This window comes from Dipodomys merriami, unplaced genomic scaffold (assembly GCF_024711535.1).
Source record: "Dipodomys merriami isolate MVZ:Mamm:240054 unplaced genomic scaffold, mDipMer1.0.p SCAF_1090, whole genome shotgun sequence".
In the NCBI taxonomy this organism is placed as follows: domain Eukaryota; kingdom Metazoa; phylum Chordata; class Mammalia; order Rodentia; family Heteromyidae; genus Dipodomys; species Dipodomys merriami.
In genome coordinates this window covers 133792-140323 of record NW_027202372.1, presented here as the reverse complement: position 1 = coordinate 140323, position 6532 = coordinate 133792, and positions in this window count along the sequence as shown.

Here is a 6532-nt window from a genome sequence, read left to right as displayed (position 1 = left end):
GTTGAACTAGCTAATGGTTTGCTCAAACACCAAAATTTTAAATTAAAAGGTAGGGATTTATACCCCTTCTCTCTTGTTAATATTCTTTCTTATGCTTTGTTTGTACTAAATTTTTTAAACTAAATTGTTAATGGCCTTTCCACAGAAGAGCCGTTTTGGGAAAAAAGAGAGCAAAGAGCTTTGGCTCAAGTTAAGTGGAAGGATCCTTTAACAGGTGCTTGGCACGGACCCGATCAGGTTTTAACATGGGGTCGAGGACATGTTTGTGTTTTCTCGCAGGAAGAAAATGATGCCCGCTGGTTGCCTGAGCGTTGTGTTAGGAATGTGGAGGCTCACTCAAATGACACAAACGCTGACACATTGGGCTTACATGCCGGATTCCCCGATTGTGCACCCAGCCACCTTGGAGGGAGTTGAAGTACTCATAAATGTAAATGGATCAACATACGGTACAGCCCCCAATCCTTTCATCCATTAGACCAAGATGGGAGATTTCTCAGCTTCAGGTATTGGAATCCTTTATGCTTTACCACCAATTTTTAAAGCTCCATTCCAGACTGTACTTTTATGCAATCCATAACTCATAAAATTTGGATCACAGACACAAATCAAATGTTCAATATACAGATGACATCTTTGACAACTGGGCACCTAGTTTATGCAAATTCTACTCTATCCTATAGGATACCCCGTTGCATTAATTCTTCACAAATAGTAGAATCTACAGGAAAGCCTCATTCAATAAGGTGCAGGCATGTGCAGCCAGTTGTTACCAATATTTCTGGAACTAATTCTCAATTAATGGATTGGTCTGGAGCTAATCTTACTAATCAGTTCAATCCTGGATTGTGGTGGATGAATGGGCATCCTCAACATCATGTTTGGATGCTGGTGGCTGCACTCAATAATATAACCTGGCCCAATTAATCCCTTTTAAAAAATATTATGAGTTGTGTATCCTCACCCCATGTCATTATGTATGGACCATTTAATATTTCTATAGGAGCTAATTATTTTAATGTTACCTGTTCTAAATGTTCTTTTACTAATTGCTTATATAGCAGCATAACTGAATCCATACTTATTGTTAGACAACCACCTTTTGTTGTGCTTCCTGTACCTGTAAATAGTTCTGAAACTTGGTGTGAAGATTCTGGTATTCAGGTGTTGAAACATTTGAAAGAACTAATGTGCCCTCGTAGATTTGTTGGGCTACTTATAGCTGGTGTTCTGGCCTTTATTTCGTTAGCTGCCGCTGAGGCACTAACTCGAAATGTACAAACTGCCCATTATCTTAATCAGCTTGCTCATAATACTACACAAGCTCTCCACTTTCAAGGTCAGATTGATGACAAGGTAGAACAAAAACTAGAAGCATTATATGAGTCAGTATTATCTTTAGGAGAACAAGTTCGCGCTCTGCAAACTTTACAGCGAGTGCGCTGTCATGCCAGGTTTGATTTTATTTGTGTGACCCCTCATATATATAATGAATCAAATCACTCATGGAAAAAGGTTGTAGCATATCTCAATGGTATTTGGCACCATAATAACTTGTTTTTAGATCTTTTTCAAATTCACAGGCAAATAGCTATATTACAACAAGCCCCACCGCTGGACTCTGAAGTGGCTAAAATTGCTAAAGAGCTGTTTGAACAATTTCAACACTATATCCCTTCCCTGACTAATGTTAAAGGATTGTTAATGACATTCCTTGGTGCCAGTCTATTTTTATTAATGGTTTTTCTATGGCTTTCTTGTATTATACGTGCACTGCAAAACTCTCTTATGAGTTTAGCCAGCCAGCTACATAAGATCAAGCTCCAAATAAGTGAATTCCCCCCCGAGAGGAACTGCAGCTACAGATGGGTAAAAGGGGGTGCCAGTCTGACCAACCTAAGACAGGGCATTCAACTTCTCTCTGAAGAAGTTCCCGATGATGGGTAAGGCAGACAAGGTGATCCACCCAAACTAAGACAGGTGGGTTCGCTTCTTCAAACACAGACAGGGGAGATGTTGGGAGCTGACAGTAAAGCTCTAAGGTCATCTTGACCTCTGTGCTCACTTGAAGGCACATACAAGGAACTGGCTTTCATGAAAAACACCAGGTGCCTGGGATTGCTTTGCTATATCTGCAGAGTTTGTTTTACTTTCTGCCAGTTGACCTTGTCTTATTTTTACTACACTCTGTTTTTATTAAAATTTTCCTTGTTTTTCTGCAGTATGGTAACCTGATGTTACCTCTTGACTTCTAATAGTATATAATAGGGAAAGTTAAAAATAAACGGTGCTGCAGTCTTGAGCTGCAGACCTCCTGACCCCATCCTTTGTCTTATGTCTTTATTTTTCTGCATCCTCACCTCCTCATTCAGGATTACTTTCATTGCCAGCAGGCTCTGGCAATCTCGGCTTCTGCAGTTGGGAGAGCAATATCCCCATGCATACACACACTCCTGGAACCTAGGGTTTGACACTGGTCGAACCCTTGCAACAACCTCACTTCCTCCAGAGTGGCACAGCACAATATGCGAACTGTAGTCAGCACTGGAGTAGATATGAAGCCCTTGTCTGTTGTATGGCTACTGAAGATCTTCACCCAATTTGTGGGCTTAATATTGATCTTGATGGCTATGTCCTTTAACATGAAGAAACTATGTGGTTTCATGCAATACCATTTGTACAATCTTTCTTTGATTTCTTCTGTTTCTGTGTCTGTATGAGAAAATTCAACCTGTGGCAAGGAACCCTAGAGTTTCTCATGTTCCATCCTGTAATGTTTTTATGCTGTGAGCTTTTGCTTCCACGTCTTTAACTCATTTGGAGGTGCTTCTGCTGCAAGGTGTTATGTAAGGATCTAGCTTTAGTTTTTGAAGTTTTTAATCAATTTTGCTAGCACTATTTAATGAAGAGGATTCTTCCATTCTATTTTTTCCTATATATTTTTCAATTTAAAAACAGGGTATGGAGGGGAGACAGTTACATGAGTAGTGTAATGAGTACATTTCCTATTGAGCATTGTTACATCCTCCTTTGATTTTCCTTTACTATCCCTTCCTCACCACTTCCCCAACTCCTCCCGCCCCACCCTAAAATTGTAAAGTTCATTTTCAACATAGTGTCTTGTACTACCTGTATCCTTATTTAAGTATTTTATTATATACCTTCCCCAGCACAAATGATAAAATATATATACAAGATGCAGGACACTGGAATCAGATCCAGTGAAAACAGGGGTTTTACTATGGGAAAGAACATACAACAGAAACAAAAGAATCACATAATGCATTATAAGTATGTTAACAATAGCAAGTAGGAAAAGAAAACACTGGTGTCCCTTTCTTGTGTTCATTTCTCTTAACATCATCTTATATGGTCATATGTACATAGCTTTTGACAATTTCTGGTTTTTGTAGACATATACTAGTTATTGCAAATAAGGGAAATATTGGACTTATGGTTCTTGCATCCTGGCTTACTTCACTTAATATAATATTTTCCAAGTCTTTTCATTTCCTAACAAATGGGCAACATAATCTTTTCTGATGGAGGCATAGAATTCAAATATATATATATATATATATCAGAGAAATGGGTATATAGTTCTCTTTCTTTGATGAGTCCCTGCAAGGTTTGTGAATGAGGGTTATGCTGGATTCATACAAAAGGGTTTTGCAGTGCACTTCATTTTCATCTTCATTGAAGAGTTGGAGAAGTATTGGTGTGAGGTCTGCTTTGAAGGCTTTGTAGAATTCCACTGTAAATACATCTGGTCCTGGGCTTTTCTTGGGTGAGAGGACTTTTATTGTAGTTTCTATTTCAATGCTTGATATGGGTCTATTAAGTTGTTTAAGTCATCTTGGTTTATTTTGGGGATGTTAATAAGTGCTAAAAATCATCCATATTTTTCAGACTCTTGAACTTATTAGCATAAAGATTTGAGAAGTATCTCCTTATTATATTCTGACTCATGGTTTTTTCTCTAGTGATGTTTCTATTCTCATCTCTTAGTTAATTTATTTGGGTGTGTTCTATTTTTTCTGGTAAGATTTACTAAGGGTCTGTCAATTTTAGTAATTTTTTCAAATAACCATCTCTGTTTTGTTAATTCTTCTCATAGAGTGATTTTGGGCTCTAATTCATTTAATTCTGATTAAATTTTAATTCTTTGTTTCCATCTACTCTTTGGGGGCTTAGCTTGTTGCTCTTTTTCAAGGAGCTTTAATTGCCTCATTAAATTGGTTTAAGATCTCTCCAATTTGTTAACGTAGGAACTCAGAGCTAGAAACTTGCCTCTGAGTACTGCTATTCTGTTTCCCAGAGGAGCTGAGAGTTTGTGTGTTGATTTTTGTTAACTATCATGAACATTTGAATTTTCTTTTGAATCTCTTCCATGACCCATAGGTGGTTCAACAGTGCATTGTTCACCCTTCATGTGTGGAAGGACTTCCTTTGGTGGCTTTTGGTGTTGAATTCTAATTTTATTCCCTGTAGTCTGAAAGAATGCAGAGCATAATTTCAATGTTTCTGAAATTAGACAAATTTTCTTTGTGGCCTAGAATGTGGTCTATTTCGCAGAAAGTTCCATGTGCTGTTGAGAAGAAGGTGTAATCTGATGCTGTGGGGTAAAATATTTGGTAAATGTTGTCTATTTGATTTATGCAGATGTTAAGATGCGGTTTTTGTGTTGAGTTTTTGCTGGGTTGATCTATCTAGCGGGGTCGTGGTGTGTTAAAGTCCACAACAATAATTGTTTTTTGGATCTATGTGTCATTTAAGGAAAAGTAGTGTTTCTTGGATAAATTTAGGTGCTCTGTTATATGATGAGTAGATATTTAGAATCGTAATATCCTCCTGAAGGAGAGATCTATTAATTAGTATGTAGTGACTTTTTTGTCTTTTCTCATTGATTTTAATTTGAAGTCTATTTCATCTGGTATGAGAATTGCAATTCCCTCATGTTTATAGGGGCTGTTTGCTTGGTAGATTTTATTCCAGCCTTTCACTTTCAGAATATGTTTATTTTTATGGACAAGGTCTGTCTCTTGAAGACAGCAGATAGACGGTTCTTGATTTTTGATCCAACTGGAAAATCTATGTCATTTAATTAGCGAGTTAAGTCCATTAATAATTTGGGGATGGGGAGCTGTGCCTTGTCTATTCTTGTTGTTATTACATAGTTTTCTGTTTGCGGACTGCTTCATTGGCTATAACCTGTTCTTGTTTGTTTTCTTTGTGTTGAATGTCTTTGAGGATTTTTTGTAGAACTGGTTTTGTAGCAAAATATTGCTTCAGATTTTCCTTGCTCTGGAAGGATTTTATTGTCCTTCTGCTGTGCATGAGAGCTTACTTATGTAGATTATTCTTGGTTGGTAGTTATTTGTCTTAGGGCATGGCATACCACTTTCCAGGCCATCTTTGCATTTATGGTGTCTGCTGAGAAGTCTGAGGTAATTCTGATTGGGTTACCTTTATATGTGATTATTCTCTTCTCACTGGTATCTGTAAGAATTCTTTCCTTAGTTGGTATATATTTGGTATAGATTATCATATGGTAGTGGGATGACCTGTTCTTGTCTGGTCTAGTTGGGGTTCTAAAAACTTCTATCTAGATGGGACTGTCCTATCATATATTTGGGAAGTTCTCTGCTAGGATTCTGCTGAGTATATTTCCTAGTCCATTGGCTTCCTTCTCTGGGCCCACTTGTATACCTAATAATCTCTAATTAGGCTTTCTGAGTGTATCCTCTATTTACTGCAGTGTTCTGTCATGATTCTTGGTTTTGTTATGAATATCTGTGCCCTCTTTCTCTATGGAATCTAAACGCTTTGGCCTCCAAGAATCTTTCTTCTGCCTCCTCCATTCAGCTTTCAAGGTTTTTTACTTTACTGTTTATCTCCTTCTTGCTGGTCTTACTTAATGGTGGCCAGCTCTTATTAAGGTTTTCTTTTAATTCTTGAATAGATTGCCTTACCTCCTGGAGTTGGCTTGCAGACTTCTCTTTCCACTCCTTTATCAGGGTTTCTATCTTTTCATTAGAATCTTTTTCCCTCTGCTGGAGTTCCTTTATCCTTTCATTTGTGGATGCTATGAAGTAATCTATTAGCATCTGGTCGACCTCATCATGTTCTCTTATAGCCCTATGAAGGGTGTTCAATTTTTCATTCAGCATATTTATTAGTCATGCTTTTTGGGGGGGGTCTGATAGTGAGGCCTGAAATCTGGGCCTCGGCAATATCCCTCAGCTCTACAGCTAAAGGCTAATGCTCTACCACATGTGCCACAGCACCACTTCCAGCTTTTTTTTCTTTTTGCTTTTGTGGTGCTGAGGAATCAATCCCAGGGCCTCATGCATGCAAGGCAAGCACCCTAGCACTGAGCCACCAACCCAGCCGAACCAGCCATGTTTTTAAACTACCTTGAGCATTATCCTCTAGGTTGTTCTGGGACTGCTCTGTAGCTTGTTGATTTGAAGGTGGTGTAGGGGTTAGTTGATTGGACATATTTCTTGTGTTTCTGCAGTTAGGTCTACCC